This window comes from Esox lucius, chromosome 21, assembly GCF_011004845.1.
Source record: "Esox lucius isolate fEsoLuc1 chromosome 21, fEsoLuc1.pri, whole genome shotgun sequence".
Taxonomy (NCBI): domain Eukaryota; kingdom Metazoa; phylum Chordata; class Actinopteri; order Esociformes; family Esocidae; genus Esox; species Esox lucius.
Window position 1 is genome coordinate 32,289,358 of NC_047589.1, and position 14,215 is coordinate 32,303,572.

Here is a 14,215-nt window from a genome sequence, read left to right on the forward strand (position 1 = left end):
CAAAGTCCTCCTGGTTGTGTTGCAGATCAAGACGATACATGACGATTTCAGCTGCCACTCAGCCCACATGCATTTATTAATTATTACAATTTGTACTCTTAATATGTTCACCCGGCACAGCCAGAAGAGGACTGGTCACCCCTCTGAGCCTGGTTACTTTCTAGGTTTCTTCCTAAATTTCTTCCTTCTTAGGGAGTTTTTCCTAGCCACTGAAATTCAACACTACTGTTGTTTGCTCCTTGGGGTTTAAGACCGGGTGTTTTGTAAAAGCATTTTGTGACAGCTGCTGACGTAAAAATATATTTTTTTATTGATTGTCTGCGCATTCCCACTCATGAACTTCATGTTTTTCTTAAACATTCCAACCTATCCACAAACAGCTGGCAATCATCCACAATATTAAATTGTGTAACTGAGTGGTAACCATTATAATAAAAAAATATGTTTAATTCTAAATAAAAATGAATAAAAATATATTTATATTCAGACAAGTAAAATCATTAATGCTTTATCTGCTAATTAATTATTGGAGTAATCGACAATTAATGAGCGCTGAAATAAAAACCTGAAAGTCCTTTTTATATAGCGAATAGGAAATTATGTTTGCAATAAAAATATGTTGTATTTAGCATCTGTGAAACATCGGCAAGGGCTTAGAGTGTTTTCAGTAACATTTCTGTCAGAACCAAGTAAGATATTAATTCATAAGTGTCATAAAGAAACCACAGCAGCACCTGTCATACAGCTGACAGGGAAGAGAACGAGAGAGAGCAGGACAGCCACAAAACTACACAGCTTTTGGAGTATTATTATTATTTTACTATTTGGCTGAAATTGACCAGCCTACAATTGTTACTATTGACACTACTACAAGTAATACTAGTGTCACTACAGTCATTACAGTATTGTCTTCAATCACTACAACAGTCACTACTACTGTAGTTTAATGAAACATTTCTGTTGAGGAAGAATGGAAGTGTATTTGACGAAGAGGCCCATTTGGCCCCACTCAAGTCTCCAACAGACCCATGGTGATGTTAATCAGTGGTCCTGGGTAACATTTGGTTCTCTAAAGATCTGGAACACCAGGTGTGAGCCATCAGCCCCACCCTTCTGAGCTCACCTGGAGAGGTGTGAAACTCTGAGTAAACTGGAATGTAACTAAATGCATGATATTGTAGACAGTTCTCTGCAGTGTTTGGATTTCCCCTGTTCCCCATAAAGGGCACAATAGGCTGATATGCTTTATTGTTCTGTACGGTTTATGGGTCAAACTGCACAAGAACATTGTTGAAATGATTGTCCTTGTTGCATGTCAGACAACAACTGGCAGCAATGCCCCATCTATTTAATATTTTTGTAGTGGAACCATTTTGCAAGTGGGACAGTTCCTGTCCTTTGTGTTTGCCAATGTAAGGTAATGCTACTACTATTCTGGGTGAGTGTTTGAGATATGTCTGATTTTAAGATAAATAGCTCTCCAAAAAGTTATTGGAGTTTGTCCTCGTTAAAAAGACCTCCCAATACATTGTGTTGTAGTCATATTAAAGAGTTTGTCCTTGTTAAAGAGACATCCCAACACGTTGTGTTGTCATATTTAGGAGTATATCTTTAACAGAACCACCTAGCATAACTTTGTGCTATAGTGTCTTAAATACTTATGGTATACTTAATATACTGCAAGGCTAGTTGGGAGGATGTTGAATCGTGTTGGTATGTAACTATGTTTTATATTGAAACTGTGTTACTTGATTGGAATATAGATTACTACCGCATTCCTCGTTCATCTTCATACTCAAGTTTTCTGTACTTGACTGATGAGGAGCATTAAGGATAATGTAGGCCATGAAACATATGCTTATGATGAAAGATTAGCTACCTTTTCTAAGAACTTCCAGCATATCATTGTAACGATGCAGTGTAGTGTTGCGGAGCAAGGAACCAGGTTGCAGGCAGAGAAAGTCGGTGTGGTTTATTTAATTTCATTAAACAAAAGTAACACAGACCACAAACAAAACAGTATGAAAGAAAAGGCTGACTAAAGCAGCAAAACGACAGTAAATAAAGATTCTGAAAGACTTACACACAACAGCAACACATGACGGGAAACACAACAAGAACAATGATCCACAATGTGGGGAGCAGAGGGGAAACATTTAAACACATACAAACGATATAAATTGGGACCTGGTGTGAAAGATTGAAAACATGTGACAGTCCGGGATGTGTTCATGAGTGATGGGAAACTAAAAATGTATGGCACGGTGGCGCTGCTGCTCACCGCACCATGACAGTACCCCCCCCAAAGGCCCGGCCACCAGACGGGCCAAGACGAACCCCAGCCCAAGGGAGGGGGGGCGGGGCAGTGCAGAACCCCCATCAGCACAAACCCGCCGAGGGGGCGGAACAGCCGATACTAACCAGGGCGGCGGAGCAGTCGGGACAGGCCGTGGAGGCAGAGCCGGCGGAGGATCAGGAGCCGGGCGAGCCGGCGAAGGATCAGGAGCCGTGAGAGCCGGCATAGGATCAGGAGCCGGGAGAGCCGGCGGAGGGTCAGGAACCGGGAGAGCCGGCGGAGGGTCAGGAACCGGGAGAGCCGGCGGAGGGTCAGGAACCGGGAGAGCCGGCGGAGGGTCAGGAGCCGGGAGAGCCGGCGGAGGGTCAGGAGCCGGGAGAGCCGGCGGAGGGTCAGGAGCCGGGAGAGCCGGCGGAGGGTCTGTAGCCGGCGGAGGGTCAGTAGCCGGCGGAGGGTCAGTAGCCGGCGGAGGGTCAGGAGCCGGGACAGGAGAGGGCGCCGGGGTGGCCGGGACAGGAGAGGGCGCCGGGGCGGCCGGGACAGGAGAGGGCGCCGGGGCGGCCAGACCCCAGCAAGCTCAGGCCACTCCTCCACGGGCGCCGGGGCGGCCAGACCCCAGCAAGCTCAGGCCACTCCTCCACGGGCTCAGGCGGCAGAGGCCACTCTTCCACGGGCTCAGGGGGCAGAGGCCACTCCTCCACGGGCTCAGGCGGCAGAGGCCACTCCTCCACGGGCTCGGGAGGCACGGGCTGCTGCTTCTGACAAATAGGAGGCACGGGCTGCCGCTTCTGGCAGGTAGGAGGCGCTGGCTGCCGCTCCAAGGCAGCAAGAGGTGCTGACTGCCGCTGCTGGCAGGTAGGAGGCGCTGGCTGCTGCTCCAAGGCAGCAAGGGGCGCTGACTGCCGCTGCTGGCAGGTAGGAGGCGCTGGCTGCTGCTCCAAGGCAGCAGGGGGCGCTGACTGCCGCTGCTGGCAGGTAGGAGGCGCTGGCTGCTGCTCCAAGGCACCAGGGGGCGCTGGCTGCCGGACGTAGAGGGGGCGCCGTCGGGACTACCCTCGGGCACCCACTCAGCCCCCCCCCTAAAAATTTCCTGGAGGGACCTCGGTTCAGGAGGGGACCACGGACCAGGCATTGGGCTCCTCGCCCTCCTCTTCCTTCGGCCTCCCCTCCTGCGTCTCGTCCATCCTGCCTCCTGCAAGTCCTGCAGGAGGCCTTTAACCAGCTCCTCCTCCTGCTTGGTAAGGGGCTTGACCACTCCCCATTGGTCCATGCCCCACAGCGATCCCCCAAACCCTTTTTGGGGCAACCCCAGCATTGCTCCTCAAGGGGCTCCTCCTCCACTCTCCCGTACACTGTCTCCTCGTCGTCAGAGGAGAGGGAGTCAGAGCCCCATTCGCCCCTCCAGGTATAAATCCTCTCTGGAGAGACTGCCTGCTGGTTCCAATTGTGGTGGATCATTCTGTAACGATGCGGTGTAGTGTTGCGGAGAAAGGAACCAGGTTGCAGGCAGAGATAGTCGGTGTGGTTTCTTTAATTTCATTTAACAAAAGTAACACCGAACACAAACAAAACACTATGAAAGAAAAGGCTGGCTAAAGCAGCAAAACGGCAGTACATAAAGATTCTGAAAGACTTACACACAACAGCAACACATGACGGAAAACACAACAAGAACAATGATCCACAATGTGGGGAGCAGAGGGGAAACATTTAAACACATACAAACGATATAAATTGGGACCTGGTGTGAAAGATTGAAAACATGTGACAGTCCGGGATGTGTTCGTGAGTGATGGGAAACTGAAAATGTATGGCACGGTGGCGCTGCTGCTCACCGCACCATGACAATCATGGTCATTTATGATTGCGTATTTTACAAACAATTTGAAGTCAGATTAAACATTTATATTTTTATTTATCACTTAGGTTACGTTCCCTTGCATTCACATCCCTAGCCCACCCCCGGTAACCTTCTAAATGGTAAACCTTCCGAACCACTCTCCCATTTTCCCTCACTACACAACTGACTAGTGGCAGTACTACAGTCACTACTACAGTAATTACTACAGTCACTACTACAGTCATTACTACTAACTCTAATGGCAGTACTACAGTCACTACTACAGTAATTACTACAGTCACTACTACAGTCACTACTACTAACTCTCGTGGCAGTACTACAGTCACCATCCATCTTCTCCCGCTTATCCGGGGCCGGGTCGCGGGGGCAGCAGTCTAAGCAGGGATGCCCAGACTTCCCTCTCCCCAGACACTTCCTCTAGCTCTTCCGGGGGGACACCGAGGCGTTCCCAGGCCAGCCGGGAGACATAGTCCCTCCAGCGTGTCCTAGGTCTTCCCCGGGGTCTCTTCCCGGTGGGACGGGACCGGAACACCTTCCCAGGAAGGCGTTCCGGAGGCATCCGAAAAAGATGCCCAAGCCACCTCAGCTGACCCCTCTCGATGTGGAGGAGCAGCGGCTCTACTCTGAGCTCCTCCCGGGTGACCGAGCTTCTCACCCTATCTCTAAGGGATCGCCCGGCCACCCTGCGGAGAAAGCTCATTTCGGCCGCCTGTATCCGGGATCTTGTCCTTTCGGTCATGACCCAAAGCTCATGACCATAGGTGAGAGTAGGAACGTAGATTGACTGGTAAATCGAGAGCTTCGCCTTGCGGCTCAGCTCTTTCTTCACCACGACAGACCGATACATCGACTGCATTACTGCAGAAGCTGCACCGATCCGTCTGTCAATCTCCCGTTCCATCCTTCCCTCACTCGTGAACAGGACCCCTAAATATTTAAACTCCTCCACTTGAGGCAGGCACTCTCCACCAACCTGAAGTGGGCAAGCCACCCTTTTCCGACTGAGGACCATGGCCTCGGATTTGGAGGTACTGATTTTCATCCCCACCGCTTCACACTCGGCTGCAAACCGTCCCAGTGCATGCTGAAGGTCCTGGTTAGAAGGGGCCAACACGACAACATCATCTGCAAAGAGCAGAGACGAAATTGTGTGGTCCCCAAACCTGACACCCTCCGGCCCCTGGCTGCGCCTAGAAATTCTGTCCATAAAAATTACGAACAGAACCGGTGACAAAGGGCAGCCCTGCCGGAGTCCAACATGCACTGGGAACAAGTCTGACTTACTGCCGGCAATGCGGACCAAGCTCCTGCTTCGGTCGTACAGGGACCTGACAGCCCTTAGCAAAGGACCCAGGACCCCATATTCCCCAAGCACCCTCCACAAGATGCCGCGAGGGACACAGTCGAATGCCTTCTCCAAATCCACAAAACACATGTGGATTGGTTGGGCAAACTCCCATGAACCCTCCAACACCCCGTAGAGGGTATAGAGCTGGTCCAGTGTTCCACGGCCCGGACGAAAACCACACTGTTCCTCCTGAATCCGAGGTTCTACTATCGGCCGTATTCTCCTCTCCAGAACCCTGGCATAGACTTTCCCGGGGAGGCTGAGAAGTGTGATCCCCCTATAGTTGGAACACACCCTCCGGTCCCCTTTCTTAAAAAGAGGGACCACCACCCCGGTCTGCCATCCAAGAGGCACTGTCCCCGACCGCCACGCGATGTTGCACAGGCGTGTCAACCAAGACAGCCCCACAACATCCAGAGACTTGAGGTACTCAGGGCGGATCTCATCCACCCCCGGTGCCTTGCCACCGAGGAGTTTCTTGACCACCTCAGTGACTTCAGCCCGGGTGATGGACGAGTCCACCTCTGAGCCCTCATCCTCTGCTTCCTCAATGGAAGACGTGTCAGCGGGATTGAGGAGATCCTCGAAGTACTCCTTCCACCGCCCGACGACATCCTCAGTTGAGGTCAACAGCTGTCCACCTCTACTGTAAACAGCGTTGGTAGGGCACTGTTTCCCTCTCCTGAGGCGCCGGATGGTTTGCCAGAATCTCTTCGAGGCCAGCCGATAGTCCTTCTCCATGGCCTCACCGAACTCCTCCCAGGCCCGAGTTTTTGCCTCCACAACCACCCGGGCTGCAGCCCGCTTGGCCTGTCGGTACCCGTCAGCTGCCTCAGGAGTCCCACAAGCCAACCAGGCCTGATAGGACTCCTTCTTCAGCTTGACGGCATCCCTTACTTCCGGTGTCCACCACTGGGTTCGGGGATTGCCGCCTCGACAGGCACCGGAGACCTTACGGCCACAGCTCCGAGCGGCCGCTTCGACAATGGCGGTGGAGAACATGGTCCACTCGGACTCAATATCTCCAACCTCCCTCGGGATCCAGTCGAAACTCTGCCGGAGGTGGGAGTTAAAGATCTCTCTGACAGGAGACTCGGCCAGACGTTCCCAGCAGACCCTTACAGTACGCTTGGGCCTGCCGAGTCTGTCCAGCTTCCTCCCCCGCCATCGGATCCAACTCACCACCAGGTGGTGATCAGTTGACAGCTCCGCCCCTCTCTTCACCCGAGTGTCCAAGACATACGGCCGCAGGTCAGATGAGACGACAACAAAGTCGATCATCGACCTGCGGCCTAGGGTGTCCTGGTGCCACGTGCACTGATGGACACCCTTATGCTTGAACATGGTGTTCGTTATGGACAAACTGTGACTAGCACAGAAGTCCAATAATTGAACACCACTCGGGTTCAGATCCGGGGGGCCGTTCCTCCCAATCACGCCCCTCCAGGTGTCACTGTCGTTGCCCACGTGGGCGTTGAAGTCCCCCAGTAGAACAATAGAGTCCCCAGTCGGAGCACTTTCCAGCACCCCTCCCAGAGACTCCAAGAAGGTCGGGTACTCTGCACTGCCGTTCGGCCCGTAGGCACAAACAACAGTGAGAGACCTATCCCCGACCCGTAGGCGCAGGGAAACGACCCTCTCGTTCACCGGGGTAAACTCCAACACATGGCGGCAGAGCTGGGGAGCTATGAGCAAACCCACACCAGCCCGCCGCCTCTCACCATGGGCAACTCCAGAGTGGTGAAGAGTCCATCCTCTCTCAAGGAGTGTGGTTCCAGAGCCCAAGCCGTGTGTAGAGGTGATCCCGATTACCTCTAATCGGAACCTCTCAACCTCACGCACCAACTCAGGCTCCTTCCCCGCCAGCGAGGTGACATTCCACGTCCCTAGAGCCAGTTTCCGTGTCCAGAGATCGGGTTGTCTAGGCCCCTGCCTTCGACTGCCGCCCGATCCTCTTCGCACCGGCCCCTTATGGTCCCTCCTGTGGGTGGTGAGCCCACGGGAGGGCGGCCCCACGTCGCCCGTTCGGGCTGAGCCCGGCCGGGCCCCATGGGGGAAGGCCCGGCCACCAGGCGCTCGCATACGAGCCCCAACCCCGGGCCTGGCTCCAGGGTGGGGCCCCGGCTGCGCCATACCGGGCGACGTCACGGTACTCAAAATGTTTTTCTTCATTTAGGGGGTTTTGAACCGCTCTTAGTCTGACCCGTCGCCTAAGACCTGTTTGCCTTGGGAGACCCTACCAGGGGCATATAGCCCCAGACAACATAGCTCCTAGGGTCACTCGGGTACTCAAACCCCTCCACCACGTTAAGGTGGCAGTTCTTGGAGGGGTACTACAGTCACTACTACAGTAATTACTACAGTCATTACTACAGTCACTACTACAGTCACTACTACTAACTCTAGTGGCAGTACTACAGTCACTACTACAGTAATTACTACAGTCACTACTACAGTCACTACTACTAACTCTAATGGCAGTACTATAGTCACTACTACTAACTCTAATGAAAGTACTACAGTCACTACTACAGGTACTACTACTGTTGTGGAAATTCTTGAACTGATGTATATTTGGTCCTATACATGTATGAATGCGTTACTAGTTAAAGGTACCGAGTTTCCATGTTTGGATATGAAAAGGAATGTAGGAGAGGGGGATCTGGTATTTGCCTAGGGGGCGTCATTGACTGGTATCAGCGGATTAAGGGGTTACTTGTAAATCTGCGCATCTGTATAACTCATCAGGGCATGTATTGTCTGTCCGGATTCTGTAAGAGCTCTTTAGAGTTCATGAGGTTACCCATGTGGGAAAGGACAGCTTGCCCCTTGTGTGAAGCCTAGGTATTGATAGAACAAAGGGAATGTGTTTTATTGACAAGACAGATGGGCAGCATCTTACCACTCCCCTTTTAAATGTAATAAATATCTATCTACTTTAGAGACTCCTGATGATTATGTTTGTAAGCAATTGACGAATCTCTCTATTTGCAAATAAACTGTTAATTGTGCATGATAATTTTGTCTCTGTCCTTACTCCTTTAAAAGTTCTGATCGATGAAATTGCCATCACACTACTAACTCTAATGGCAGTACTACAGACTTTACTACTGACGCTGATGGCACTACTACAGTTATTACTACTGACTCTAATGGCACTACTAACGATACCACTGTCACTACTACAGTCACTACTACAAACTCAAATGGCAGTAATACAGTCACTCCTACAGTCACTACTACTGACTAATGGCAGTACTACAGTCACTACTACACTCACTACTATAGTCACTAATACTGACTCTAATGGCCATACTACAGATACCACTGTCACTACTACAGTCATTACTACTGACTCTAATGACAATACTGCAGATACCACTGTCACTACTACTGAATCTAATGGCAGCACTGCAGATACCACTGTCACTACTACAGTCACTACTACTAACTCTAATGGCAGTACTACAGATACCACTGTCACTACTACAGAAACAACTACTGACTCTAATGGCAGTACTAAAGTCATCACTACACTACTACAGTCATTACTAATGACTAATGGCAGTAGCACAGATACCACTGTCACTACTACAGTCTTTACTACTAACTCTAATGGCAGAACTAGTAGTAGTGACTGTAGTACTGCCATTAGTCAGTAGTAGTGACTGTAATAGTGACTACTAACTCTAATGGCAGTACTACAGATACCACTGTCAATACTACAGTCACTACTACAGTCATTAATGCTGACTCTAATAGCACTACTACAGATACCACTGTCACTACGACAGTCACTTCTAACATGATGATGTCATTCATACTGAAACCGACCCACAAACAGCGATATGAACGGAATCGTGGGCCCACTGTACTGTTGCATCCCTATTTTATACCCAATCACATTACTGACCTGTGGCCAAATTAGTTGTGAGATGTTCCACCAGGTTTATTCTTTTATTATTACTCAACTTTTCCAGTCTTGGTTGCCCCTGTCCCAGGTTTTTTTAAACGTTTTTCATAATACTGATAATGATAACTTTAGTACAGTTACACTAAGTGCTAAACAAACTACAAAAATAAAAAATTGAACAGTGTTCCTAATAATCCTTTAGGTGAGTGTATATATCTATATATATCTATATATATATCTATATATATGTAGCTCTGGAAAAAATTAAGAGACCACTCCTAGGTTTTTCATAAATTAGCATCTTAACATTTATGGCAGCCATTCCATTCCAGTGGTTGTTAAATTCCAACAGAGGCACACCTAATTTTACTTAATGAGCTACTGATTAGGTGATTACCTGAACCAAATCTAATTCAACCAATTATAAATATAAAGAAAACTGCTGTGGTCACCACTATCCTCTTGCAATAGGACCAGCGGGATGGCAAAAATAAGTAGCACCTCAAAGGTAATTTTTATAAAAAAATATCTATTCAGCATGACAAAAGAGTTGAAAAGAAAAGCTTTGAATGAGGAAAAGAAGGGTTCATATCTGGCTTTACTGGCAGAGGGATACAGTGAGCGTCAGGTTGCTTTCATCCTGAAAATTTCAGACAGCAATTTATAAGAACAAGGTCAAGCAACAGACATTTGGGACAACAAAGCTACAATCAATCAATCAATCAAATTTATTTATAAAGCCCTTTTTACAACAGCAGTTGTCACAAAGTGCTTTACAGAGACACCCGGCCTTAAACCCCAAGGAGCAAACAACAGTAGTGTTGAATTTCAGTGGCTAGGAAAAACTCCCTAAGAAGGTCACATTTTAGGAAGAAACCTAGAGAGGACCCAGGCTCAGACTGGGAGAGGGTGAAAATGACTTTCCAATGACCAAGATGACTGTCAGCTCATTCGAATGTCACTCAACAACCATAGGATGACATCAAGGATGACATCAGGATGGTCACAAGCCATCAAACAAAGCCGAGCTAGTTGAATTTTTGTGCCAGGAGTGGCATAAAATCACCCAACAGCAATGTGTCAGACTGGTGGAGAGCATGCCAAGACGCATGAAAGCTGTGATAAAAAATCTGGGTTATTCCACTAGATATTGATTTCTGAACTCTTCCTAAGTTAAAATATTAGTATTTTGTTGTTAAAAAATTTATATTAATTTGTTTTCTTTGCATTATTTGAGGTCAGAAAATAATGCATATTTTTGGGTTATTTTGACCAGTTGTTGTTTTCTACAAATAATTTCATTTGGAATTTGGTAGTAATGTTGTCAGTATTTCATAGAATAAAACAAAACATTTCAATTTACTCAAACACACACCTATGAATATTAAAGCCAGAGAAACTGATAATTTTGCAGTTGTCTCTTAATTTCTTCCAGTGCGGTATATATACCGCTCCGGAAAAAATTAAGAGACCACTGCACCTTTTTCTTTCCTTTTTCTTTCCTTTCCACATTCTGTGGTAGGCTGTTCCAGAGTCTAGGGGCACGTATACCAAGGGCCCGGTTCCCTTTAGTTTTCAGTCTAGACTCTGGGACAGTCAGAAGTCCTTTTACAGCTGATGTGATAGGCATGTCACTAATGTAATCAGGTGCAAGACCTGAAAAGTGCATGAAAAGTGGAATTGTAAAATCTACTCTGAAATCACTGGTAACCAATGTAGAGCTGCCAACACGGGTTATATGAGACCTTGATTTAGTCCTTTGGCAGCTGAACTTGGAGTTTACCTAGGGATTTATTGTTGAGGCATGTAAACATATCATTACAGTAGTCTAGGCATGATGAAATGAGAGCATGTATACATTTTCTCAGTGTCCTCAAAAGCTGATCTTTTTTTGACATGACTGCAACAGTTTTTTTGTGTTATATTCAAATTGTAAGTTTGGGTCAAAGAAAATTCCTAGAGAATATTTTAGCTAGAAATCCAAATGACAACCAAACAATCCCCAATAGATGGGGGGACAATCATTAAAATGTCTGTGTTATCTGTGTTTACCTGAAGAAAATTATTGGACATCCACTGTGTAACGTCTTTCAGGTAACACAACTGGCTCAAGTAATTTGCTTTAACCGACAAATACAACTGCGTATCATCTGCATAACAATGAAAATAAATCCTACCTGGTAGGATATATGGTAGAATAATGGTAGCATATACAGAGAAAACAGGATTGGCCCCAGGATGGAACCCTGCAGAACACCACATATGAGAGGCACAGAGGAAGACATATCATTTTAAATGGACACTACAAATACTCTATTTGACAGATATGACTTGAACCAATCTAGTGAAATCCCTGAGATCCCAACCCAATATCTAAGTCTCTGAATTAAAGTGTTGTGGTCTATAGTGTCGAATGCTGCACTAAGATCCAGTAACAACAAGATTGAACATTCTCCGGAATCAGCATTCAACAACAAGTCATTTGTAACGTTAACTAGAGCAATTTCAGTACTGTGTTTCTGACAAAAGCCTAACAGGAATTTCTCAAAAATAAGATTGTGTTCCACCACCTGTAAAAGTTGCTTTTTCTGACATTTTGGATATGAAGGCAGCTTGGAAATTGCCCTGTAGTTTATTAAAAACAGAGGTGTCAAGATTAGGTTTTTTAAGAAGAGGCTGAACACATGCTGACTAAAAATAGTCAGAGACACAGCCTGTGCTGAGAGAACTTTTTATAATAGAGAGAAGTTCAAGGCCTACTGTTCTGATAATTTCTGTAAGCAGTCTGGGTGGTATAATGTCTAGAGGGCAAAGGGAGGGTTTTAAATGAGACGTGATATCTGAAAGGTCTTCTATAAGAATTTCAGTTAAAGAGTTACATCTGTTTAGAGAGGGTTAAAGATCTTCAAAACAGGGCAGAGTATGGTTCACCATAGATCTAATATTAGCAGTTTTCTGATAAAAAAAGGTTAAGGAATTTTGAGTCTGCAGCAGTTGAGGCCACAGTCACTACTACTTTTTGATCAGAAACAAAAATATCTTCCTTTACAAGATTATTCAGGGTAAGTCCAAGAGTAAAAACCAAATCCAAAGTCATGTCATGTTAAATGATTCAGTTAGATTTATAAAGTCAGTGGCTGCTATATATGACATGGTCATGTTTCACCATCAAGGGAGAAAATCAATTCCGAAAATTCTAGCATGAAGTTGGAGTTTGGTTTTGGAGGGCGATAAACCACAGCACATAAAACTGTCTCAAGGCAGTGAATAGAAAACATAAGCACCTCAAAATAGTAGAATTCTGACCTAGTGATGGGGCTGCATTTCAACTGTGTTTTGTGAACTACAGCAATTCCCCCTCCACGTCCATTAACCCTAGGCTTGCTTATAGATTTATAAGCAACAGGACAGAGATAATTTAATAAAAATTGGTCACCATCTGTCATCCAAGTCTCCGTGACTAGAAGAAAGTCCATATTAAACTCCTTGATGAAATCATGTAAAGTGAAACTGTTATTGGAGAGCGATCTAACATTGAGCAGTGCCATTTTTACCTGAACATCTCATGCAATTATGCTGAGCAGTAGTACACCATATGTTTACATGATTTACATTAACACCAACACATGTAGGTCATTTCTGGAGTCTGTCATTAGACACAATAGCTTGAGTGCTAGAGACACCTAGACTTAAAGTCAAATCGAAGGCAGAGGGATGAGTGGTCGGACAATCTTTTCTACATCGGGCAAATTCAAATAGTCATTTATATAAACAGTTTTGGATATTTTCATGATTTGCACATCATTGCATTCTGTTTTTTGTTACATTTTACACTGCGTCCCCAGTTTTTTTGGAAACAGGGTAGTACAGTAACTTTGTCATGTCTGATGTTGATCATCACTCTGATAATCGCCCCAAATCTGAACCTAAACTAATTACATACATATAACAACAGATTATAATTAGTTTTTGTATAATTGTCTATTATGGGGGAGAATGAGTTGTTTGGGCCAAGGAACGCCTAATTAAGTAATCACTGGCTCAGTGAACAAAGTGAGACAAGAGCTCCCTCCCTCTGCGCAAAACAAGACAGCTGAAAAGCAACTGTACTCCACAACAGTGCTGAAGAATGGCAAAAAAACACTCAGCCTTTACCGAAGAATGGCAAGAAAACTATCAACCTTTACCAAGGAATGGCAAGAAAACTTTCAACCTTTACCAAGGAATGGCAAGAAAACTCTCAACCTTTACCAAGGAATGACAAGAAGACACTCACCCTTTAACAAGGAATGGCAAGAAAACTCTCAACCTTTACCAAGGAATGGCAAGAAAACTCTCTACCTTTACCAAGGAATGGCAAGAAAACTCTCAACCTTTACCAAGGAATGGCAAGGAAACTCTCAACCTTTACCAAGGAATGACAAGAAGACACTCACCCTTTACCAAGGAATGGCAAGAAGACACTCACCCTTTATCAAGGAATGGCAAGGAAACTCTCACCCTTTACCAAGGAATGGCAAGAAAACTCTCACCCTTTACCAAGGAATGGCAAGGAAACACTCACCCTTTATCAAGGAATGGCAAGGAAACTCTCACCCTTTACCAAGGAATGGCAAGAAAACTCTCACCCTTTACCAAGGAATGGCAAGAAAACTCTCACCCTTTACCAAGGAATGGCAAGAAAACTCTCACCCTTTACCAAGGAATGGCAAGAAAAACTCTCACCCTTTACCAAGGAATGGCAAGAAGACACTCACCCTTTACCAATGAATGGTAAGAAAACACTCACCCTATACC

General features: G+C 46.4%; 1 protein-coding gene across 3 annotated transcripts in view; it reads right to left on the reverse strand.

Moving 5' to 3' along the window:
• ptchd1 (patched domain containing 1) overlaps positions 1-14,215 on the reverse strand; it is a 52,128-nt gene that overhangs the window by 21,070 nt on the left and 16,843 nt on the right. The gene's annotated exons all lie outside the window — the stretch shown is intronic.